Here is a 26,651-nt window from a genome sequence, read left to right as displayed (position 1 = left end):
AACCGATTCAGGTGCGCGAGGGACTACACAGAATTTGAACCAATTCAACATTACAGTAATTGAGAACAACTACAAGGGTCGGTCGTTCTCTTGCAGTGATCTATCACGGTGTTGCTCGGGTCAGAATGTCTCTCCACAATCAGGGGCAGCCGCAAAACCCTTACTAGCTTCAAATAAGGCCATTTGGAAGGCGAGAGCAAAATGCCTGCATATTACAAAAGAGAGTAGAAAAAGGTCATGGCAGGCATTCCTGAACACCATGAAACGATTGTCCCAGCTGCTGGAAATATCGGAGAACGTCAGGAGAATTAAGGGTGGTTTGAAAAGTTCCTGGAACGGAATGGAAACAAAAGTACTTACGTATCAGTTCTTCGTTTAAAGTGACTCTTCATCCACCTAGGAAAATTTTCAGTTTTGGGAGCACATGGAAGTATGACGGAACTATATCACGTGAATAAGGCAGGTGTTCCAACAATACATACCTTATTTCGTGTAATTTTTCCATGGCGACGGCAGATGTGTGCGGGCGGCGCTCATCTTGCAGATATTTTTTTCATTTTCCATTCTTCAGTTACAATGTGACATGCCCTTTCAGATGCCATCTAGTACGCGTGGGCCATTTTGACGCACTTTCAATTGGCGATCGTCCATGACCATTTTGTGCGCTTTTGCAATGATTTCCGGAGTAATGGAACGTCTTGACCGACCACTGCGCTGAGCATCATCTTAGCTCGGACCAAATTTAAATTCATTTGTCCACTTGGCAACAGTTCAATAAAAAGGAGTAGACTCATCCCTCCTCCCACCCCATGTGTATTCTGGAAATCGGCATGAATGTCCTTTGCTTTCGTATCTTTCTTTACGAAGTACTTAATCACTGCTCGAAGCTCGATTTTTTCCAGCTTCGCAAATCACTACGCGACAACGACAACAGAGCCACGTCATCGCCAGAGAGCACCAACGTGGCACGTGTTTTCAGGCAACAGACCAATGAATATCACGTGACTAGGTCGTTGCGCTATCACTGACCTCTGTAGGTGATTCCAAGAACGTTTAAAACCAACCTCGTATGTAGCGCAAGCAGACTATGGCGTAGTACTGCGTTCACGTAACTGCCACTGCTAAAAAGTGCCCTGCTTTTCGTCGAAGTCGAGTGGGGTGGTGTTGATTTGAGTTACACCAACACGGAATTTTTCATTACTCAACGCCTATAAAATCCTATACAATCTTTTTAAACCCACTTTCTCAACAATGCTTTACATCTGAATCTGTAAGGAAGCAGCTTCAATCCACCTGTCGAAGTCAGTGAGAATCGAACTGGCGCGAGAACACACCTTAGTGTTTCCCCCGCTGTCTCCGTGCCAACGGCCTCGGAGCATACCATCAGTCGCCACCTTGTCTATCTATTACATTCGAGATTGCTTCTTACTCTAATAATTACTGAAGTCATATTTTAACGACTGCGATCTTCGTAATCAGATAAATATAACCAGTCCGTCAGGATCGCAGCTAATCTATTCCCGTTGCTGGTGACAATCAGTCATACCGTCTACAGACCTCTAACTCCTCTGCCACGTGTGGAGCCGGTACACGTGGTACGGTACATAACAGACGTTATCAGTCAACTACTGCTCCAGCTGTAATAGTTTCTTCTGCGTGCAAACAAGCGCTCTTTTGTGTATGTGTAAGTGTGTGTGTGTGTGTGTTTGTGTGTGTGTGTGTGTGTGTGTGTGAGTGTGTGTGTATGTGCAAAAAAAAAGTCATTTGTTCCTACGCTTACACACTATTTAACCTAAGTTATCCTAAGGACAAACACACCCATGCCCGAGGGAGGTCTCAAACGTCCGCTGGGACCGGCCGCACATCTGTGTGTGTGTGTGTGTGTGTGTGTGTGTGTGTGTGCGTGAGCGCATTATGCTTGCCACGTTACTCATCTCAAGGACATTCTTCTCGGTATACCTCGATTTATACACAAGACCAAATGTATCATCGTCAGAACAGCCAAAATTGCATTAATAACCACATGAAGTTCGCAGTAGAGGCTGAAACGGATGATGCCAAGTCCATCCTGGACGTCCTCAGTCAGCGAAATCCCAATGTGTGTTCCATACACTGTATATACAAAAAACTAACATTCAATGAACCGACAATAGAAAGTATTCAGCCAACGCCATGTGGTACTGTCTGCGCTGTTGTTTCTACCATTAGTTTCTGATACAAGTGTGTTACTCCGACAATATCTTCCACGATGCACTAGTATTCTTCAAAATATGCATTTCACGGGCAAGTCGACTTGCATATCTTTAACAAACTTCTCCTTAATGGTTCGATACCATGTATAGAATCTCTACTAGGTTGTGTGTCATACTGGCCACATTAGAGTAGTTCTAATGGATTCTCGTGAGTTATTTACACAGGCGACAATTTACTTGCAATTAGGATAAACCCATTTAAGAAAATTTCTTTTTCTTTAAATGTAATTTAGTATATCAAGTGAAGCGCTATAACGGAAATTAGTGAACTGTAACTGATACATAAACAGTTTAAAACACTGCACCAGACACGCGTTGCTCGTTCGAGATGTCGAAAGACCTGGCATATATTTCGCATTATTCGTTCCTGATTATAAAGTTCCCGGTTGATGACTCTCTGGCGTTTTCGTGCATTGTAGCGTAGGTACTGACACAGTTCTTCGTATTTTGTAAGTTTCCAAAACTCTATTTAGATAACTTATCTTACACAATTTAAGAGCTACTAGAAATTTACAATTTCATAATTACCAATTTTTATGAAGGACATTTATTCGAATAAAATCTACTAGCCAGGAATTGGGCATTTAGAGTGTAATTTTACGTGCCCATTCGACAGAGCGGTGCAACAGTAGTCTAGTGTGATACATCTTTTATCACCACCTATTAATAGAGACAGTGAAACAGAATAACCGATAATCCACTAGCGACAACACCGCCCTGCTAGCGGTGATTGCTACCTCTTGTGTACATAGTTGCGTGTAGTCAGCGCGTACACAACTTTCCCACTACAGCGCGCCCCGCTAAGCACAACAGCGCAGGCGCAGCGCTCGTCCATCTCCACACTACGTAATGGCGCTGCCTTAGAGACAGACCAAATTCTGCTTCCACAGATCCGAGTATTAATATGCAACGCAACCAATGAGGTTGCTGCTAAAGTAGAACCTATTCTCCTCGCAGATCACACTCGCTCATTGATACCTGAACACGCGAGGTATTATAATTAGTGTAAAGACCTCTGATTAGTCAGTCTGCATTTGTCTGCACCAGTCTGTACCAGTCGGCATTAGTCTGTACCAGTCTATAGTCAAGTTTTAATATGCGCCTAATAAGATTACGATATTCCTGTACATAGCCATGAAGATAAATGAAGAGACACTTCGTCAAGTATCAGAGATATGTGATAATAAGATTAATGTACCAAGACCAAAGGAACTTCAGATTGCCATTTGTTAACAGCATCCAGAATCAAGTTCTGTAATGTCTATGCCTTTTATTATTTTTATAAATGTGTGTGAAATTTAACCAAGTTCTGTTTAAAGTTGGTCACCGTCAGTTTGCTACTCTATCGTCTGACCTAACGGCAGATGATAAACACGCCACGATAAGAGCACGAGACATATTGCTGACACTCGCCTACTTCGTCAGAGCGACAAGTCAAATAATCTGATGGTGTGTGTACCGAAGGTCTTACAATACGCTCACCACACTACCGCAAAGTAGAAGCGTTGCTCAGTCGCTGCTTGAGTAGTGATTATTCTTCGTGTTTTAGTATTTCTGTTAATAAATTCTACTTTAAAAATCATATTATTTGTAATGGGCAAGAAACCAAGGCTTTCCGTCGTCGCTCTGCATCGTATGGAACACGTGACAAGAAGGGTTTGTTTGGACTGACTCCGGATACACGTTGCAAAAACGAAATTCTAAATACCTGGCGAAACACCAGAGAAAATGGGGCTAATGACCCATAGAAGTGACATCCAGCTCTTAAGGCGTGATATTTTGTCTTGTGGCAATGGAATATTTTATAAACTGCTCATAGGATTAAAAACGGAAAGAATGCTTGTAAAATATTTTTAAAAATTCTACCCCTCCGCATGTGGTACGGGTGGGGAGTACCTTTAAAATTTGGATTAAAAACACTCAATTTTATTCCAGATTCGGAATGTGCAAGAAGAAATGTGTAACTATTGTGAGTAAGACTTTTCACATTGTGCGATATATAGTGCTGTAATCGAAAAATATCACAACTGAAGGGCTTAGATTCACACCTGGCTATGTACAAGTAATGCAGTTTTGAGAAACATGTTTAGTATTTATCTACTCATTGTTGCTTCACGATTTTATTGCATTCGTGTGGGAAACTATTAAATGAAGGCAAAGGAAATTTAAAAATTATAATACCAGAAAATGTAAGTAACTTATGTTCAAATAAGGGGTAATACTTTTTGGACATACCAACTTCCGTTACTGAACTACAGCAAATAGTCAGTTCTGTTTCTTACTTTGTCGGACATAAACAGTTTTCTCAAAGTCTTTTATTAAACAGCAATCAAAAAGCTCGCTACTTTATTTTAGGAAGCCTAATACTTAACCAAAACTGAATTCCCGCCAGTGGGTTACAGTTTAAAAATAAAATACGTTTAAGGACTTCATCCAAGGCTAGCGGTTAGCTAACAATTCCATATTGGGTATTAAAATAAAATTGAGAAAGTTGAATTAATGTATTTCAGTCCTACACTTCATTTAGTTCACACAACTTTTCGCAATAATTTACATCCATTCCAAATGTACTGTTGTTTCTACGACCAGTTATATCTGGATCATAAACCAAACCACCTTCCTGTGGCGTCTTCTCCGAAATGTTTTATCAGTAAGTTATCTATACCTTTCACCTTCTCTTTGATTGTAACTGGAGGAATTACTGGTATTTTCTTCATATCAGTCTACGTCTTCCCAGTTTTGCACACCCCTTTAAACTGGTCACAGTCAGTTCTGCATTTCGGTTCGCCTCTCACTAATATAATTCCAGCTTTCGAATTGTTGATAAAAATGCCTCCAGAATTATTGAAACCGAAGTGCCAAGGAGGTTGAACAGTTTCTTCTTTAACATGCTGCCAGTCATAAGGTATTATATCATCTCCATGATTTCTGTCTGTGATAGGAGTCTGAAATACAAGCACATATTTTTCTCTGAGTATAATTGAGTTCACCCAAAACACGATCAGGTGCGATATTTAATATATTTATGTAATAGTTATAGTTTCATTGGTTCATCAAGCTGCCGGTACATCAGAATCACATTTAATTTTGTTTGTTTCCAATTACGCGATGCTAACAAACAAAATAGATTTATGAATATCAAATGTTGCAATCTCTTACACCAATCGAAACATATTAATGTTAATGATGAATGCTCATGTTACCTATAAAAGTAGGCGTAGTAGTTTTAAGATACATAGGTGCTTCTCGTGTTATAAGATTTTGTGTATCGTATAAATGAGGCTGAAATGGTTAATCGGCTCAGCATTTGGCTAGACGAGTGTGGAGAAACTGCGTAAAAAATCGTACTTAACCGGGCTTACAAAAGCGGTTCGAAACGACTAGCCCTCAAATCGAGACGCCTATCGTCTCTCCAAGTTTGGTACACAGAAAGCAGATACATAAAAAAAATGTAACATAAGATTGCTCAGTTGAATTACATTATAAAATAAGTTGTCAACGTAAGCTTACTTGCTCAATGTTACTATGAGCACAAGTGTATATTACAGTTAATTAGCTTAGACGAAAGTTATCATTTTGAAACGTTTGGTTTGGCCAGATTGGTTGTAGTTTTGAGGCCCTCCAGAGGGAGTTTTAAACAACTGTCAGCCATAAACCCCAACCGTTTCCCCCTGTGTATGGAAATCCGCCACAGGATGTTCCAAAATGATGTTTACAGCTATATTTTAAAAAATGAGAATAGGTAGAAATGTGCGATTTGCGACATAATGTTCAGTCACACCTAAAGCTACTATTTAGTTCTTATTTTCCCATCTTAGTTATCAACTGTCCACCTTACAGCAGTTGGTACGTCTGTCAAGTTGTTGGTTCAGACCAGATGTGACACCCAAGTCCTTCAAAACCCCATTATATTTTGAGAAATTCACGACGGAGCTAGAAAAATCGTGACGGATCGTACGTTAAATGTGTAGCATCTGTAGCACACAGGATGTCTACGTTCCGGATCAAACAATTGGGAAACGATTTATTCAAAATCAGATATTCATTTCACCTGCATTAGTATCCTGATAACGAAAGGGTATTTTCCCAAATACGTAATGTATGGAGCAGTACAAAGCACAGTTTGTTGTAAAAACTGCGCAAGGAATGTTAGCTGCTAGAGTGAACTAATGTCAATTGAGTTGAATGTTTATTTATGTTGTTGTAGAATACGGACATGCTTAAGACAATTTACAGCACTGAATTATTGTACTTCCATCTTAGATGTTTTTAATAAAATATAAAGTACAGTACTTCTTACAACAAATTAAAGCTATGGTTTCTAATTATTACATTTAATGAAGATCTTTTCTGCAGTACAAAATTTTCTGTGTGTCCCGACTTTTTCTCTAAAGAAATGTTATAACCTTCACAATGAACTATGTTAAGCGGCTGCTAGAGCCGTAGATGTGTATTAACAGTATGTTACAAGCCTCAGATTTGTACCTACTCCCGTTTCTGGATTATGTGTGACGAAAGTTCTAAAGGTTGTTGTGGAACACCCTGTACTTTACATACCTGAACGGTGTCACCGCACCCATCACACAGCGGAATAATTTGAATGTCATTTGCCTTCTACTCAGCGAGCTGTATTAAAATCGTTTTGATTTGCGTTCATATTCTTTACTGCAAATGAGTACTACGTGCGAATATGAATGTCTCAGTTATGGACGTTCACAAACCCTTATTACTCTAGTGTGTAATTTATATCTGCTGAGCGGTAATACATGCGTGCCGGCCGTCGTTGCCGGCACCGAAACGCAAACGAGGAAACATTCACCTTTTCGTGTTCCTGCTCCCCGCGTTACATCGTGGTCATCGGCCAACTTATCTTCTACGGAGTGTGGGTGTGAGTCCCTGGAAATAATTTCTGGATTTTTGAAGTTTTTTTTTGTGGAGACGACAATTTAAATGATGGGAGGTCTACTGCAGCGATACGTGTGCTTAGCTAGTTAGGAGTTCATGGCACCTGCTACAACTTAATCCCCAAAAATATATAGATCAGTTTTATATGATGAAAAGAAAGTTTACTAAATTCGTACATAATTAAATGAACATGTATGCTTCTTTTACACTTTGGCGTACCACTTGAGATGTGTGATAAATTACCCGTGGGGGTGGCGCTACACTCTCGCGAAATACAACGCGACACTGCCTCAGCTCAACTAATGAAAGCACTGGATGCTGGTTTCGACGGAAGAATGAATGTACAGTTCTGTCAGCTTAAGCACTAAAGAGTGTTTTTGGTTGAAAGAATGAATACACGAATCAAGCGAGATAGAAACTACTGTCTGTTTTCAGTTGAAAAGTAAGAATGAATTATTCAGTCAATATGCAAAGCTACAACTCTGCAGAATGTTTTCACTGGGTTGCTCCTACACAGTTCTTTCACTCGAAAAAACTGGATGAATAACATTTCAAGAGGCACGTGAAACTACAACCAACTGACTCGACTGTTTTCATTCGGTTGCTCCCACGGACTTTTTTCACTGCAAAGTATGAATGACTAGTCCAACCAATTGAATCGATTCCTTTCATTCAGTTGCTACCACAGACTGGTTTCGCCCTTATGATCGATAAATAATTCAACTGATACGTAAAGCTACGATCGAATGACACGATTGTTATCGTTCGTTTCTTTCCATCACTACCCCCAAAGATGAGGTCTTGGTGGCTTGTGGCCTGAGTGCCTAAAACAGATGGTAATTAATAGTGTTCTAGCCCATCTGAATTTTATACAACTAAAAGACCTAAAAGAAATTACATAGTAATTGTTACCTTTCCTGCTTTCCAATTCGCTTCGTGTATCACCGAACTACAGCCTTTCCCAGGACAAATTTGACGCTTACATCCATCCTCGGACACGAGGATGCGTGGATGTCTAGCACGTCCCACGTGTCCCCCAATCGGTCCACAGCTTTGGCCGCCCCGAGTACTTCCTGCATTGAGGCTGACGCCTCACCCATGTTCTAGTGCGAGATCATTCCACACTCTGGTAGGGATCGAAACACTTTCCAAGGGGCCCATCGTTGGGCCTCCCCGGTTCGTTTGACGAACAGGTTTCGGGCGTTATCTGTGGCTGACGCATTCTGCAAGCCAGATGCAGTCGTCCGCCCTTTTCCAGTGGAAGCGTATCGGCCTGCAAGGTTCAAAAATTGTTCGAATTGCTCTGAGTACTATGGGACTTAACTTCTGAGGTCCTCAGTCCCCTAGAACTTAGAACTATTTAAATCTAACTAACCTAAGGACATCACACACATCCATCCCCGAGGCAGGATTCGAACCTGCGACCGTAGCGGTAGCGCGGTTGCACACTGTAGCGTCTAGAACCGCTCGGCGGCCTGCAAGTCTGGGCATTCACAGAGAGTGGGTTTGCTGGTAGTTGGGAGCTCAAACGTTAGGCGCGTATTGGAGCAACTTAGGAACATGGCTGGCAAGGAGGAGAAGGGAGCCAGTGTGCACTCCATGAGTATTCGGGGGATGTCATTCCGGATGTGGAAAGGGTGCTTACGGGCGCCAAGAAGAGTACAGCGTGAAGACAACTGCAGGTGATGGCTCACGTCGGTACTAATGACATGTGTCTCTTTGATTCAGGGAGATTCTCTCTCGTTTCGGACGGTTGGCGGAAATGATAATGAGTGCCAGTAGCACTAGCGCGGTGGAGCTCAGCATCTGCAGCATCGTCGGCAGAACCGACTACGGTCCTTTGGTGCAGAGCCGAGTGGAGGGTCTGAATAAAACTCTCAGGTGGTTCTGTGACCATGTAGGCTGCAGTTTCCTTGACTTGTGACATCTGGTGGTGGGTTTCTGAGTTCCGCTTAACAGGTCAAGAGTCCACTACACACAGGAATCGGCTCCACGGGTAGCGGTGGATGTATGAAAGACACTGGGCCTTTTGTTTTAGGTTAGAGGGCATAAGGAAACTATAGAAAAGGCGTCCGTCTAAAAGGGCGTAGGTAAAACATAGTAAGGAAGTAGTAGAAGCGATCGATATTAAAAATTGTAAGCCCGTGGTCTGGGGGTAGCGTCTTTGATTCATAATCAAAACGTCTTCGGTCCCGGATTCGATCCCCGCCACTGCCTAAATTTTGATAAATAATCAGCATTGGCGGCCGAAGACTTCCGGCATAAGAAGTCAGCCTCATTCTGCCAACGGCCTTGTCAAAGAGGGCGGAGGAGCGGATAGAGGTTCAGGGCACTCTCTTGTCCTAGGGTTGGGAAATTGCCCCTAAAGGCGGAAAAATCAGCAATGATCAACGACATGAGGATGCAGAAGGCAACGGAAACCACTGCATTAAAGATACGTAACGTGTATCCACATGGCATGTGGCCTGTAGTTGAAGAAGTGTCATGATGATCTCTCCATTGGCAAAAGATTCCGGAATAGTCCCCCATTCGGATCTCCGGGAGGGGACTGCCTAGGTGGAGGTTACCATGAGAAAAACATTGAATAATCAACGAAAGGATAATGTTCTACGAGTCGGGGCGTGGAATGTCACAAGCTTGAACGTGGTAGGGAAATTAGAAAATCTGAAAAGGCAAATGCAAAGGCTCAATCTAGATATAGTAGGTGTCAGTGAAGTGAAGTGGAAGGAAGACAAGGATTTCTGGTCAGATGAGTATCGGGTAATATCAACAGCAGCAAAAAATGGTATACCGGGTGTAGGATTCGTTATGAATAGGAAGGTAGGGCAGAGGATGTGTTACTGTGAACAGTTCAGTGACCGGGTTGTTCTAATCAGAATCGACAGCGGACCAACACCGACAACGATAGTTCAGGTATACATGCAGACGTCGCAAGCTGAAGATGAACAGATAGAGAAGGTGTATGAGGATATTGAAAGGGTAATGCAGTATGTAAAGGGGGCGACTGGAATGCAGTTGTAGGGGAAAGAGTAGAAGAAAAGATTACAGGAGAATATGGCCTTGGGACAAGGAATGAAACAGGAGAAAGACTAATGGAGTTCTGTAACAAGTTTGAGCTAGTAATAAGGAATACCCTGTTCAAGAATCACAAGAGGAGGAGATATACTTGGAAAAGGCCGGGAGATACGGGAAGATTTCAATTAGATTACATCATGGTCAGACAGAGATTCCGAAATCAGATACTGGATTGTAAGGCGTACCCAGGAGCAGATAAAGACTCAGATCACATTACAGTAGTGATGAAGAGTAGGAAGAATAAATACGCTAAGAAGTGGGATACGGAAGTTCTGAGGAATGATGAGATACGTTTGAAGTTCTCTAACGCTATAGATACAGCAATAAGGAATAGCGCGGTAGGAATGGACGTCTCTAAAAAGGACCATCACAGAAGTTGGGAAGGAAAACATAGGTACAAAGAAGGTAGCTGCAAAGAAACCATGGGTAACAGAAGAAATACTTCAGTTGATTGATGAAAGGAAGAAGTACAAACATGTTCCGGGAAAATCAGGAATACAGAAATACAAGTCGCTGAGGAATGAAATAAATAGGAAGTGCAGGGAAGCTAAGACGAAATGGCTGCAGGAAAAATGTGAAGACATCGAAAAAGATATGATTGTCGGAAGTACAGACTCAGCATACAGGAAAGTCAAAACATCCTTTGGTGACATTAAAAGCAACGGTGGTAACACTAAGAGTGCAACGGGAATTGCACTGTTAAATGCAGAGGAGAGAGCAGATAGGTGGAAAGAATACAATGGAAGCCTCTATGAGGGTGGGAATTTGTCTGATGTGATAGAAGAAGAAACGGGATTCGATTTGGAAGAGATAGGGGATCCTGTATTAGAATCGGAATTTAAAAGAGCTTTGGAGGACTTACGGTCAAATAAGGCAGAAGGGATAGATAATATTCCATCAGAATTTCTAAAATCATTAGGGGAAGTGGCAACAAAACGACTATTCACGTTGGTGTGTAGAATATATGAGTCTGGCGACATACCATCTGACTTTCGGAAAAGCATCATCCACACAATTCCGAAGACGGCAAGAGCTGACAAGTGCGAGAATTATCGCACAATCAGCTTAACAGCTCATGCATCGAAGCTGCTTACAAGAATAATATACAGAAGAATGGAAAAGAAAATAGAGAATGCGCTAGGTGACGATCAGTTTGGCTTTAGGAAAAGTAAAGGCACGGGAGAGGCAATTCTGACGTTACGGCTAATAATGGAAGCAAGGCTAAAGAAAAATCAAGACACGATCATAGGGTTTGTCGACGTGGAAAAAGAGTTCGACAATATAAATTGGTGCAAGCTGTTCGACATTCTGAGAAAAGTAGGGGCAAGCTATAGGGAGAGCCGCGTCATATACAATATGTACAACAACCAAGAGGGAATAGTAAGATTGGACGATCAAGAACCAAGTGCTCGTATTAGGAAGGGAGTAGGACAAGGCTGTAGCCTTTCGCCCCTACTCTTCAATCTGTACAACGAGGAAGCAATGATGGAAATAAAAGAAAGGTTCAGGAGAGGAATTAAAATACAAGGTGAAATGATATCAATGATACGATTAGCTGATGACATTGCTATCTGAGTGAAAGTGAAGAAGAATTAAATGATCTGCTGAACGGAATGAACCGTCTAATGAGTATACAGTATGGTTTGAGAGTAAATCGGAGAAAGACGAAGGTAATGACAAGAAGTAGAAATGAGAACAGCGAGAAACTTAACATCAGGATTGATGGTCACGAAGTCAATGAAGTTAAGGAATTCTGCTAGCTAGGCAGTAAAATAACCAATGACGGACGGAGCAAGGAGGACATCAAAAGCAGACTCGCTATGGCAAAAAAGGCATTTCTGGCCAAGAGAAGTCTACTAATATCAAATACCGGCCTTAATTTGAGGAAGATATTTCTGAGGATGTACGTGTGGAATACAGCATTGTATGGTAGTGAAACATAGACTGTGGGAAAACCGGAACAGAAGAGAATCGAAGCATTTGACATGTGGTACTATAGACGAATGTTGAAAATTAGGTGGACTGATAAGGTAAGGAATGATGAGGTTCTACGCAGAATCGGAGAGGAAAGGAATATGTGGAAAACACTGATAAGGAGAAGGGACAGGACGATAGGACATCTGCTAAGACATGAGGGAATGACTTCCATGGTACTAGAGGGAGCTGTAGAGGGCAAAAACTGTAGAGGAAGACAATGGAATACGTCAAGCAAATAATTGAGGACGTAGGTTGCTCTGAGATGAAGAGGTTAGCACAGGAAAGGAATTCGTGGCGGGCCGCAACAAACCAGTCGTCAGTAGACTGATGACAAAAAAAAAAAAAAAATGTCTTAGCTGTGTTGCGAAAGAAACAGAGTTCCAAGACCTAAGAGAAAGCACTGAGGCTCAAACAGTTATAGGTACAGAAATCTGGCTAACGACAGAAATAATTTCAAACGAAACTTTTTCAAACAGTCTAACAGTGTTCAGAGGGGATAGGTTAAATACAGTTGATGGTGGAGTTTTTATTGCTGTAAGATGTGGTTTACCTTGCAGTGAAATTGAAGTAAATAGTTGAGAAATAGTATGGGTGGAGGTCATACTTGACACTCGGACTAAACTACTAATTTCATCGTCTTACAGAACCCCCGACTCAGAAGACATAGTTGCTGAACAGTAGAAAGAAAACTTGAGTCTCATTTCAAATAGGTATCCCACTCATACAATTATAGCCTGTGGTGACTTCTACCTCGATATGATAGAAAAATTATACGTCGGAAGCGGGCTGCAGACATAAAACGTCATTCGATATTGTACTGTATGCTTTCTGAGAAAATTATTTTGAACAGTTGGTTCATGAGCCCACTCGAAGCGGAAATGGTTTCGAAAGCATACTTGACCTCTTAGCAGCAAATAGCCCTGGATAAATCGGGAGTGTCGCGACGAATACAGAGATTAGCGACCACAAGGAAGTTGCTGCCAGGTTGAATACCGTAATACGTACAACCATCAAAGAGAAATGCAAAGTGTATCGGTTTAGAAAAGGTGATAAAAATGCTCTTAACGCCTTTTTAAGACAGTCTTCACTCCTTCCGATCTGATCATGTAAGCGTAGAATATATGTGGAATGATTTGAAAGAGGTAGTATCGCCAGCAATTCAAAGATATATACCACACAAATAATATGGGATGGTGCTGACCACACATGACGCACACCATGGCAAGATTCAATCAATACCTTCACTTCCTGATAACAGCGGTGAAGTCACTGATGACATTGCCACTATAGCAGAGTTATTGAACACGGCTTTCCGAAACTCCTTCATCAAATGCATATTCGTGAATTCCTATCAAGAACAAATGCCACGCCGAGAAACAAAGAAACAGGTACCCTCAGTGTAGCAAAGAAGCTTGAATCACTTAATGAATGGAAGGTCTGCAGTCCAGATTGTATGCCAGTGAGGTTCCTCTCAGAGTATGCTGATAGAATAGCTCCATATATAAAAATTATGTAGAACCGCTCGCTCACTGAAAGATCCACTTCTAAAGACTGGAGGAAGTCACACCAAAACCCAAAATGGAAGTTGGAGTAATCGGCTGAATTACAGTCCCATTCACTAATATCGATTTTCAGTAGGATTTTTGAACATATACTGTATTCGAACATTGTGAAGTGCCTCGAAGAAAACTCCTCCCTCGGGCATGGGTGTGTGTGTCTGTCCTTAGGATAATTTAGGTTAAGTAGTGTGTAAGCATAGGGAATGATGACCTTAGCAGTTATGTCCCATAAGATGTCACACACATTTGAACTTCTTTTGACGACATCTTTAGCTACATCCACAACCAGCATTAATTGCCTCTGCGTTGGCCAACCGAGTGTAACATGCATGGAACTCTACCTCATAAACTAACATCAAATACTCTATGAATGCAAGAATGCATGCACGTTGCATTCTTGCATTCAACATTCTGGCGGGTACACCGCTTATTAATGTTCCAGCACAGGCTTATCTCGGACTTGCATTAACAAAAAATTTTCAATATTATTGCAATCACTTAAGCAAGTTAGCTAAGAAATTTTATTCCCGAACTTTCATTACTCTACATTAAATATTTTTTTCTTGTCGCGATTTTTCTCCGTCAGGTGAATCACCTAACACTGGCACCGCAAATCCATCTGACGTGGAGGCACTACCGATACGGCGTTTTCACACAACTGGATTGTAGGCAAAAGCACGAATTTGCAGCCAATATACAGATTTTTGAAGCACTGGCGGAAATACAGTTATTTAAAGGAGTCAGAAACTACTGATTGGGACAATACCTATAGACAGCAAAACCCTGAAAGTAGCGTAAAATAGAGTGTCAATAGTTTTTACTGCAGGACGCTAGAGCAAATAGTTTACGAGATATCGTACTGTGAAGATTGTAAACACAGAGCTGTTTTTCCATCCCGTTGCTTAAATACTGTTGTTGTCGTGGTCTTCATTCGAGAGACTGATTTGATTGAGCTCTCCATGCAACTCTAATCTGTGCAAGCTTCTTCATCTTCCAGTACCTACTGCAACCTACATACTTCTGAATCTACTTAGTGTGTTCATCTTTTGGTCTCCCTCTACGATTATTTTTACTCTCCACGCGGCCCTTCAATACTAAAATGGCGATCACTTGATGGCTCAGAACATGTCCTACCAACAAATCCCTTCTTCTAGTCAAGTTGTGCTACATATTCCTCCCCAATTCTATTCAATACCTCCTCATTAGTTATGTGATCTACCCATCTAATCTTCTGTAGCACCACATATCGAAAGCTTCTATTCTCTTTTTGTCCAAACCATTTATCGTCCACGTTTCATTTCCATTCATGGCACACTCCATACAAATACTATCAGAAACGACTTCCTTACACCTTAATATCTCATCTTCAGAAAAGCTTTCCTTTCCATGGCCAGTCTACATTTTATATCCTCTCTACGTCGAACATCATCAGTTATTTTGCTTCCCAAATAGCAAAACTAATTTACTACTTTAAGGGTCTTAGTTCCTAACCTAATACTCTCAGCATCACCCGATATAATTCGACTACATTCCATTAACCTCGTTTTGTTTTTGTTGATGTTCATCTTCTGTCCTCCTTTCAAGACACTCTCCATTCCGTTCAGGTGCTCTTCCATGTCCTTTGCTGTCTCTGACAGAATTACAATATCCCTTGGATAGTAGATACTACGCAACGATATTATGTTCTTTGTGTTGTGTGTATACTGTGATTTCACTGCAATGGTGTTGTCAGTTATTGTGTGATAATGGACGTAGCAGGACGTGTTTGGAAGATAGTTATTCCCAATGATTAATGTAGGAATTATGCCTTTCATTCGTGTACCGTGTATGCCAAAGATATCCTAGTAGACGGCGACCTCTTCTACCTCTCAATACAGTTAAAGAATATATGGAACCGCATATTGCTGCTGACTGAACTGTAGCTTTCGCGTAAGTGGGTTCACGGCAGACTCAAGCTTGTATTGACACTTGTGGCAGTCATGTTGAGCACAGGCTTTGAGGGTCTCACACAATACAGAGGAACTGCATTCACCTACGTTTGTCCTAGGAAATATTCCATTGAATAACATGACACCTTCAGAGATATACTAATCTCTGTGTAGTGCTGCACATATGCACCATTCTGAAATTCAAATTCGTTTGCTCTACAACTGTTAGCATTTACAGTGTTCAAACCATGATACCTCGTAAATTACTTGCACTAGACTCTTGCAGCAAACATGAATGACGTTCTCATTTAGACTACTTTGATTGTGGTATTGTCAGTAGACATTGTTCCATTTAAATATTTGTATCTTAATTTAAATAAATACACATTTGGAACTCAAACCTCTGCGTGTAGGCTCGTTAGGCAGGCTCCTGTCAACCAATCCACCCTGTCAAATCCACAGATCATTGGATACCTCCCATATCGAAATATTTGCTGTACAACGTTTTGGTGTTTCAGATTAATCTGTGCAACGTGAGTATGTTTTTCTTCTAGTCTTCTATTAATCATTCTCCTCCTTACTGGTGCCCCCATCCTTTGTCCATCTTTTCCTCCCCCTTTTTAATTATCTCCATCTCTCTCTTCCTTTTAATCTTATCATTACTTTCTCTGTCAATCCCCTCCTCTCCCTTCCCTCTGTCCAATTTCTCCTCCACCTTTCTTCTCCACCACTCCACCAGCTCCTTCCCTCTGTCTAGGAGACTGATGACTTCAGAAGTTAAGTCCCATAGTGCTTAGAGCAATTTGAACCATTTGTCAGTGCTTGCAAAAGTGTCGCGAATAGCGTAAAGAAGCTGTAAATTATAAACCTCGCGCTTCATACAGCAGTTTTACTGTATGAAGAGCGGATATGTTGCAAGAGATGAACTGCACTTCATTCATCATTTCGTGGCGGTCACCAGCGAGTGTGTGTGCATGTGTATGTGTGTGTGCGCATATGTGTACGTGCTACTGTGAGTGTATGTGTAAATGTATGAATGATGCGTTCATTATACATGTGTATGGATACGACTTAACTGAAAGAAATATATTTCCCGTTGTAGCACTTCACACATAAGGATGATGAACAAACACGCATTATGGTATTGTGTTGGAATTAATAAATGGAAGAAGATGAGTGAGGGAGCGCTGTACAGACCAGATCATTTCTGCTTCTGACTTGCGATCGAACTTCTGCCATATGCTACCGTTTGTAATACACTAAGTAGAGGCGATGCTTGGATATGCGCTAAGAAACTTCGTGCATCTCCGCCACAATCAAATATCTCGTTTATTCCATAAACATTAAGAAATTTTACTTGACCATTCTCTTCTATGGTAAAATATCTCATATAGTCCTGAATTTTCGGCGGAAATAAGTTTCTCTTGTTACGAACACGAGTTTGCATTTAAAATGGCTACTAGTGCTGGAGGTTAAATACGCAATTAGCCCGTTATCGGCCCCAGCAACTTTGTTCATCATCCAACTGGGAATTTGAGGACCAAACGGGTTGTTACTATGCATTAGATTCATTTATGCCTGAACGAACTAGCGACGGACGCAGTAGAATTAATTCCTGTCGATGTCCTGTCTCTGCTACAAAATGTAAAAGCTCTATCGAGTAATGACATCTCTAAATAACAAAAGTTTTTTAGGTTGACAGTGTTCTGAGTAGTGATAATTAACGGGCGGACATATGCGTTTTTCTTCTACTAATTGCCTCAGCAAGTGCTGTGTGCTCCCTGATCGTTGATTTCTTTCTTTCTTTTTTTTTGTGTGACCGATTTCGTCCTCTGACAGGCACCCAAAATTGATTGTGTACTTAATACACTTTCCACAAAAAAAGCTTGTGTTTACAGCATGTGTTTACAGTCCTTACTGCCAGTAAGGACTGTAAACACATGGTAATAGAACTGGAAAAAATTTTTCGAGATTCGTCCTTTCAGTTTAGGAAGCTCCATGTACGGGGAAAATTTTATTATTGCACTGGCCGTTCTGCACGACATATTTGAAAGTACTGTGTGGATAGACACGCGTATGTTAGCATGGGTGACACAGTGGCTGAGACTGGCACTTCCATTGGAGGAAGTCCTTGTATTTCAGCAGCATTCTGCTTACCCTCACGTAATACGTGGTACTAAGAATTGTCAATGCCTCCCATGGTTTGTGAGCAAATCTGCCTTTGCTGTAAGAAATTTTTGTCTGCATACAGGTGAGCTAGCAATGACGTAGCAGAAAGGATATGAAAGGCTGTGACTATTCTTTCCTTCACAGTCCGTGAAGAAACAGTATTAAGTGCTTGATGTATTTCGAAGTAGAGATGATGGCTACCATAGTCGCCACGAAGGTGGTATACACTTTCATGAAATTTTGTAATGGCAACAACAGTCGCTGATCACAAATATTTGTTTATTCAATTACTGGTTTCAGTCATTATGGCCATATTGAGATGAATTTAAAAACAAATAAAACACTTTTTATAATGACATTCGATAGCTCTTGAGAAGACTATCACAATCATAAAGCGATTTTGAATGTTTTCGGTGAAGCTTGTCGTAAAAAATTCGAAAAATGTCCTACACTTTGAGTGCACGGTGGCCGGAATCAACATTAGCAGTGCAGACACCGCCATGCAGAGTTCTCATGCTACCATGTGTCAGCATGTCAACACGATTGCGTCTTTACGTACAGAAATGTGCACCAATGACGAGGAGTTAGATATACTACTTTTATATGGGTAACGTGGGTAACGCAAATGAAACGCCGTAAAAACAGTACACCGGTATAGGGCGATCTATCGTAAACGCCAATGCCCAACGCGCCAGGCAATTACATGAATTATTAAGACACTACCGCGGACAGGCTGCTTGATCGTCAAAAAAAAGTTGCGTATTTATAGAAAAAGTTTTAGACAGGTACGTGCCGAGTAAAACTGTGAGGGACAGGAAAAACCCACCGTGTTTCAAAACCAAAGTTAGGAAACTACTGCAAAAGCAAAGAGAGCTTCACCTCAAATTTAAACGCAGCCAAAACCTCTAAGACAAACAGAAGCTAAACGATGTCAAAGTTAGCGTAACGAGGGCTATGAGTGAAGCGTTCAGTGAAATCGGAAGTAAAATTCTATGTACATACTTGACCGAAAATCTTAGGAAGCTCTGGTCTTTTGTTAAATCAGCAAGTGGATCGAAACAGCATATCTAGACACTCTGGGATGAAAATGGCATTGAAACAGAGGATGGCACGCGTTAAGCTGGAATACTGAACACATCTTTCCAAAGCTGTTTCACAGAGGAAGACCGTACTGATGTTCCTTCTCTAAAACATGGCACGAATAAAAAACTGGCTGACATCGAAATAAGTGTCCAAGTGATAGAAAAACAACTGGAATTACTCAACAGAGGAAAGTCCACTGGACCTGACGGGATACCAATTCGATTCTACACAGAGTACGCGAAAGAACTTGCCCCCCCCCCCCCCCCCCCCACCCTTCTAAAAGCCGTGTACCGCAAGTCTCTAGAGGAACGGAAGGTTCCAAATGATTGGAAAAGAGCACAGGTAGTTCCAGTTTTCAAGAAGGGACATCGAGCAGATGTGAAAAACTATAGGCCCATATCTCTGATATCGATCTGTTGTAGAATTTTATAACATATTTTTTGCTCGCATATCATGTCATTTCTGGAAACCCAGAATCTACAGTGTAAGAGTCAACATGGATTCCGGAAACAACGATCGTGTGAGTCCCAACTCGCTTTATTTGGTCATGAGACCCAGAAAATATTAGATACAGGCTCCCAGGCAGATGCCATTTTCCTTGACTTCCGGAAGGCGTTCGATACAGTTCCACACTGTCGCCTGATAAACAAAGTAAAAGCCTACGAAATATCAGACCAGCTGTGTGACTGGATTGAAGAGATTTTCGCAAACAGAACACAGCATAATACTGCGTAGGCTTCCGCGGCCAGAGTCAGTCGACATACTTATCGGACGCCTAAAGGGAGAAACAATTTTACCTACGGACATCATGGTCATGTTTGACGTGAAATCACTAATTACGAACGTGACAGTAGATGAAACTATCCATATCCTTCAAGAGCATGACCCGCCAGACATATGTTACCTGGTTAAGTGGTGCCTGACATTAACGTACTTCAAATGGCTAGGAAAATACTACGAGGAGACAGACGGCGTAGCAAAGGGGTCTCCGCTATCTCCACTGGCAGCTAACTTATTCATGGAAGCCTTTGGACAAACGGCACTCGGTTCAGCTCCTTTACGACCATGTTGCTGGTTTATATACGTGGACGGAAGGTTCGCTATATGGTCTCATGGTGTAATGGAGCTACACAAGGTCCACGATTATCTGAACAGTATGCACGGGAAGACACAGTTCACGCTGGAAGTAGAAAAGAATGATGCTATCCCATTTCTAGACGTCGAAGTGTACAGGAGAACGGAGGGCACACTGGGGCACAAAGTATATCGTAAGCCTATACATACTGACAGGTATCTGCACACCCAATCCTACCCCACCCAGCGCAGAAGAACTCTGCCATCCGCTCATAGGCAATCCGTGCGCAGCGCGTAAGTGATGCTCATAACATCACACAACGCACAAAGTTTATAGCCAATGGCTACAGCCATAAATCGATAAACACAGCCTTGTCGACGAACATAAGCAAGAAAGATAAGCAGGAAATAGACAAACTGCAGCCAACAGTACGCTTACCCTATGTGAAAAACATTACTGACCGAATAGGCAAACACCTTCGCCGCCTTAGGGTGCAGCCTGTCTTCTGTAGTGGTCGTAGGATCCAGGACGTGCTAGGCTCCACCAAGGTCAAGGTGGATGCATTACACATTGCAGGCGTTTACAAGAAGGAATGCGAATGTGCAGAGGCATACATCGGCGAGACTGGTAGGCCAATAGCACGAGCTTTATATTCGTCTAGGGCAACACAAGAAATCCGCATTGGCAGAACATCACCATGATTGCGGTAAAGAAATAAAATTCAGAGAAGCCTGTGTGTTGGCCAAGCAGCCAATTATGACGAAACGCAAAATCAGAGAGGCCATCGAAATACTTAAACACCCTAACAACATGAACAGGAAGGATGGACTCAGGCTTGCCGCATCTTAGCTGCCAGCAATCAGAGCCCAACAGACCGCACTGCCAACACGAGGCACGAACACTACCGGCGAGTAACTGCCGCCGCGCGGCCGACGTCCAGCAGTTGGTAAACAGCAGCAAATCTCTCATTCGACGGTGGCCACCAATCATGGTACATAACACAAGAGCCAATGGACAACAGAGGTAACGTTCTCCCTCCACCACAATCAACTGTTAAAATAAAGTTCCCTCTTCTTCTCCCGTAAGTGACCAATGAACTACCTTTTAAAGTTATGACGTAATCGCATGTGTACTGAACACTAACAAGAAAATATAAATGACACTGCATAGCTAGAACGCACCATTGGCCCCAGAAGAAAGCCGCTGCAATCGTGGCCGAAACGTTGGCTTTTCTATAGCAGCTGTAGTTTTTACGTTATGACGCGGTACCAAACCCAGAAAACTTTTATTTCGAGAACAAAGCATGTTTTTCTCAATGGATAGACGTGTATATACGTTAAAGTAATATCTGACGTGCCACAGGTGAGTGTTAGGGACCATTGTTTTTCACAACATATATATATAAATGACCTAGTAGTGTCAGAAGTTCGATGCGGCTTTTCGCGGATGATGCTGTAATATACAGAGACGTTGCAGAATTAGAAAACTGCAGCGAAATGCAGGAAGATCTGCACTTGGTGCAGGGAGTGGCAACTGACCCTTAACATAGGTAATTGTAATGAATTGCGAATACGTAGAAAGAAGGATCCTTCATTGTATGATTATATGATAGCGGAACAAACACTGGTAGCAGTTACTTCTGTAAAATATCTGGTAGTATGCGTACGTAACGATTTGAAGTGGAATGATCATATAAAATTAGTTGTTGGTAAGGCGGGTGCCAGGTTGAGATTCATTGGGAGAAAATGTAGTCCATCAACAAAGGAAATGGCGTACAAAACACTCGTTCGACCTATAAAAATGGTTCAAATGGCTCTGAGCACTATGGGACAACATCTGTGGTCATCAGTCCCCTAGACCTTAGAACTACTTAAACCTAACTAACCTAAGGACATCACACACATCCATGCCCGAGGCAGGATTCGAACCTGCGACCGTAGCAGTCACGCAGTTCCGGACTGAGCGCCTTAACCGCGAGACCACCGCGGCCGGCATTCGACCTATACTTGAGTATTGCTCATCAGTGTGGGATCCGTAAAGGATCGGGTTGACAGAGGAGATAGAGAAGATCCAAAGAAGAGCGGCGCGTTTCGTCACAGGGTTATTTGGTAAGCGTGATACCATTACGGAGATGCCTAGCAAACTCAAGTGGCAGACTCTGCAAGACAGGCGCTCTGCATCGCGGTGTAGCTTGCTCTCCAGGTTTCGAGAGGGTGCGTTTCTGGATGAAGTATCGATTATATTGCTTCCGCCTACTTATACCTCCCGAGAAAATAACGAATTTAAAATTAGAGAGATTCGAGCAAGCACGGTGGCTTTCAGACAGTCGTTCTTCCCGCGGACCATACGTGACTGGAACAGGAAAGGGAGGTACTGACAGTGGCACGTAAAGTGCCCTCCGCCACACGCCCTTGGGCGGCTTGCGGAGTATAAATGTATATGTAAATGTATTTGTTTAGTAAAACACTTTGAAGCCTTACGTGTTAATATTGCTTAGCTCCTGATGTGTAGGATGTTTTATTGGTTATACATAGATTTCCGTGATTCGAGAACTAATCTCCTTCGAATGAAAACTGTCGGCTCGTATCTCGTGGTCGTGCGGTAGCGTTCTCGCTTCCCACGGCCGAGTTCCCGGGTTGGATTCCCCGAGGGGTCAGGGATTTTCTCTGCCTCGTGATTGATGGGTGTTGTGTGATGTCCCTAGGTTAGTTAGGCTTAAGTAGTTCTAAGTTCTGTGGGACTGGTGACCATAGATGTTAAGTTCCATAGTGCTCAGAGCCATTTGAACCATTTTTTGAAAAGTGTAATCGCTAGCGCATTGTACATTATAACGTCCAACGTTGTTACATACTTCAAAAGGGCAAACCACCAATTAGAGATATAGCTGTGTTGTAAATCGCCCATCAGAACGTGTACTATCTGTTTGGAAAGTTTTATATGTATACTCGGCGACCGTTCATGTGTACACTATTCTGACAACATCACTGCGTGACTCGCCGGATTTGAATGTGTTGTCACCTCCACAGTGAGTGGACTAAGCAATCCTCAGACGGAGGGAGAAGAAGAAAGTGGATGTGGAGCTGGTCCGATTTTGTGACGAAAATCCACGAAAATTCACTTTCCATAGCATTCTGTAACATTAAAGATTGAATAAAACAAGTCAGAGTTTTGCTTAATGAGGGAGAGACTTGAGTAATGTGTTGCAAGGTCATGTTCAGTGTCACAAGGAGAACTTGGGAACCGACGTATTGGATTTCATTACTTTCCGTTGAAAACTGTAGTTGGTGTGTGTTTGTCCTGTGAATACAGGCTAGTTCGTGACAACACCAGGTTGACTAATTCTCGAAAACACATCGTTTTTGTCACGTTTGTTTGTAATAAAATGATGGCAAACAGAAAATAAGTGGTCAATGAATTTTCATAGTATTTTCGTGTTTTTACTTGCATGTTGTAAACCAGCGCTTTTAAGATTTGCCAAAAACGAGTCATTCTTAGTACGCTGTTTTACAGTTAAATGTAAGGTACCGATGTATGAGAGACAAAAATCTTCATCACACTGCAACATTAAGGACCCAGTCGTCCATTACACTAGTTCACACAAGTGCTGCGTAGTGGCTACAAGGACGGAACTGCATAATAAAGTCTTCGTTCGCTTTATGCGCTTTTCAAAAAAAGAAAACATTATTCGCCTTTGAGTCTTCTACAATACTCTGGGACTCTCTTATGAATTAAATGGAAATTTTTTCTGTATCATGTGTTATGTGAATATAAGAGCGCTCTCCTATAGAGAATGAGTTTCTTCGATTTTATGAACATGCCAAAGAACATGGATCATCGAACTGATGAGTACTTAAAAAGTCATTGCCTCATTCGATCGTAATTTAGCATTTATTCAGTCCAGGAAGGTTTCCAGATCGTGGAATATTTATTTTTTGATAAGTGTCATACATCAATGCGTGCTCCGACATACATGTAGAAGGATACATGTAAGTAGACATACCCATTTCGATAATGTATAGAAAATTTAAGACATTTGACTGTAAAAAGTGGTTGGTTTTAGTTTTATCTACAAGAAAGTTTGCTCTACAAGTAAAACCAATATCTGGCACCTTCTTGTTTAAAGCGACGTGTTTCATATGTTCTATACTCTAAGCATTAGACAGAAGCAATGATCCAATGAGAAAGACCTTGAGTTTTAACAAAATGCGAGGGTAATTATATAAATCGTGTGTTACTGGAAGTGAATCGTAGATTTTTGTTACACTATTTGTACTGTTTTAAAAGCTGTTGCCCTCACTGGCTCGGTACGGAACATTTCTTTTTGGCTTGTGTCATGCTCACGGATGCTAAAGTCGTTATTTTTGAGTGGCAAGGACAGAACAACACGGGTAGAATTTGGATACTGGAGGCGTTGTTGCTTTTAATAGAGGTTACGTAGTCTTTGGCTTAGTGATGTATCGTATTGTTGCAGCGTATGTAGTGATTTAGATGAGAGTTCGTTCTTACCACTTTTCCCATTCGATGCAGCCCAATACGCATGTAATAATGTTGTCTAACTCGAACTCTATGAGCCACATATGAACACATGAGCCATATATGGACACATACACCCCTGCAGGAATTCCCTACGGGTAGCTTGGTGGATGATGTGTAAATGGTTGTTTTACATGAACGATAAGTATATTTATTTCGTGCCGCATCTCTGTCTCAGCTGACGAACAGGTGTGAAAGTCGTTGACCTCGTAGCAGCATTCGAGAACGTACAGCAAGAAATTAGCAAGTTTATCAAGATAACAAACAAGAAATTGTTTGAAGAGAAATGGATTCCTCTCCATGTAATTTAAAGCTAGTACTAATAATGAAACTATTCTTGTAAACACGACGTCCATCTGTACGCTGATGGTCTGGGCACTGAGTCACAGTTCGACAGATTTGAAGTTTGTAGACTCAATCGTGTGCTATTAAAAATACTTGACATTGCTACAAAGACTACCAGATGAGCCCTCCGTCCATCACAGACAGAACTGTATTGTTGAAGTAAGAAGGTAGGGTGACATTAAATATCGTCTCAAACGGATCCGATCTGCCCAAACAGATTCATTAATCTACATAGGCATCAACCTTGATGAGCCTCTCACATTCCGGAATCGCTGCAATAAAAGGAAGCAGAATGTAAATTCATAAAACTGCAACCAGTCACTTTTTTGGATAATTATTCATTATTCCATGAACCAGTATCCGAACTTTTTCAGGTTCATCTTCAGATAATTTCAGGAAGTTACATTATCACTTATAGCATAATACTGGGTGCTGGCTTGCAGCAGTATGGGCGGCATTTTAGTATCCATCTGTCTGCTTCCATTTTGATGGCCAGTTCGTATTTCACTTCACACACATTACACCTTGTATATTAATTTATACTGTGATAGCTAAACTTTGCCAGCATCCGGCATGTGCCATACAACCGTTGCTTGTAACATTGTTTAGACGAAAAAAATCTTATTCCGTATATTTGTCTAATGCTGAGTCCCTATCATTTCTTCCCTTCGTTGGAAATATTTCTTTCATAATAACAAGAATGATCGGTAATTTTCAGTTGAAAGGGATTTTCCCCACTATATAAGATTTCGTATCTGCTGAGAGCAGTGAAGGAAAACTTGTCATTGCGGAAAGAGGGAATTTACAAAACATCTTTCCAGGGTGGTATGGCCTGCGTAGGACGAACAATACGCAACGTGGAAGAACGTTACACAGAAAACAAACGTTGCACTCGCCTTCTACAAAACCAGGAAGTCTGCAGTTTCTGAGCATTGTGTCAGCAACCGATATTCAATGGAGTATGAAAAAAACATTGATTTTAGCAGCAGTAACCTCTTTTTGGGACTCCATTATAAAAGAATCCGTTGAAATACGCATCGCTAAAATCTAATGAAACGTGACAGCGGATGCCAGTTTGATTATGCCTGAAATTCCGTCATGTCCGAGTTTTGCTCCAGACGAAGAAACCAGAATACTCAGATGACTGTGGCGAGTGGCAATGCCGATGACAGCTGATCCTTGAACGCCTGACGGTGTGCTCCTTCTGTCACCGTGAACCGACGCAAGCAGAGCAATACTCTCAGCGCACTTTATAATGCGGAGTGGAGAAAGTTTTCGTCAATTTCCAGTGGTTCGCCTGAAGATGACTGTCGGGTGTCCAGTTGAAAAGTCGTGAAGTGAAGTTGACGACAACCGGCTGCTAATCCGAAATACCTTCGAACACTTAGCTCACCGGGAAAAATTTAAATTTCATACTCAGGGAATCGTCATGTTGAGTTCATCTGTAACACTTTGCTAACACAGAATCCTAACACTCTTTTCATGACTGAGATTTATCCAACTGGAATCATGTTGACAGTCAACTAAAAACACATATCATTGGACAATTACACCCACCCTATTTGAGAAATATTTACTTCGGAAATTAAACTACTCCACAAAAGATAGGTAACAACGTGAGTAAATATGCAGAATTTACAAAACGTATGCATACCTCATATCTTAAAAATATACATTTAAGATTAAGCAAGAATATCCAACAGTTAGTACAATAACCAGAAAACGTTGGTATTTAGTAGAGCAGAACTAC

The sequence above is a fragment of the Schistocerca gregaria genome, chromosome 3 (assembly GCF_023897955.1).
Source record: "Schistocerca gregaria isolate iqSchGreg1 chromosome 3, iqSchGreg1.2, whole genome shotgun sequence".
Classification (NCBI taxonomy): domain Eukaryota; kingdom Metazoa; phylum Arthropoda; class Insecta; order Orthoptera; family Acrididae; genus Schistocerca; species Schistocerca gregaria.
Note: the sequence above shows the minus strand (reverse complement) of the source record.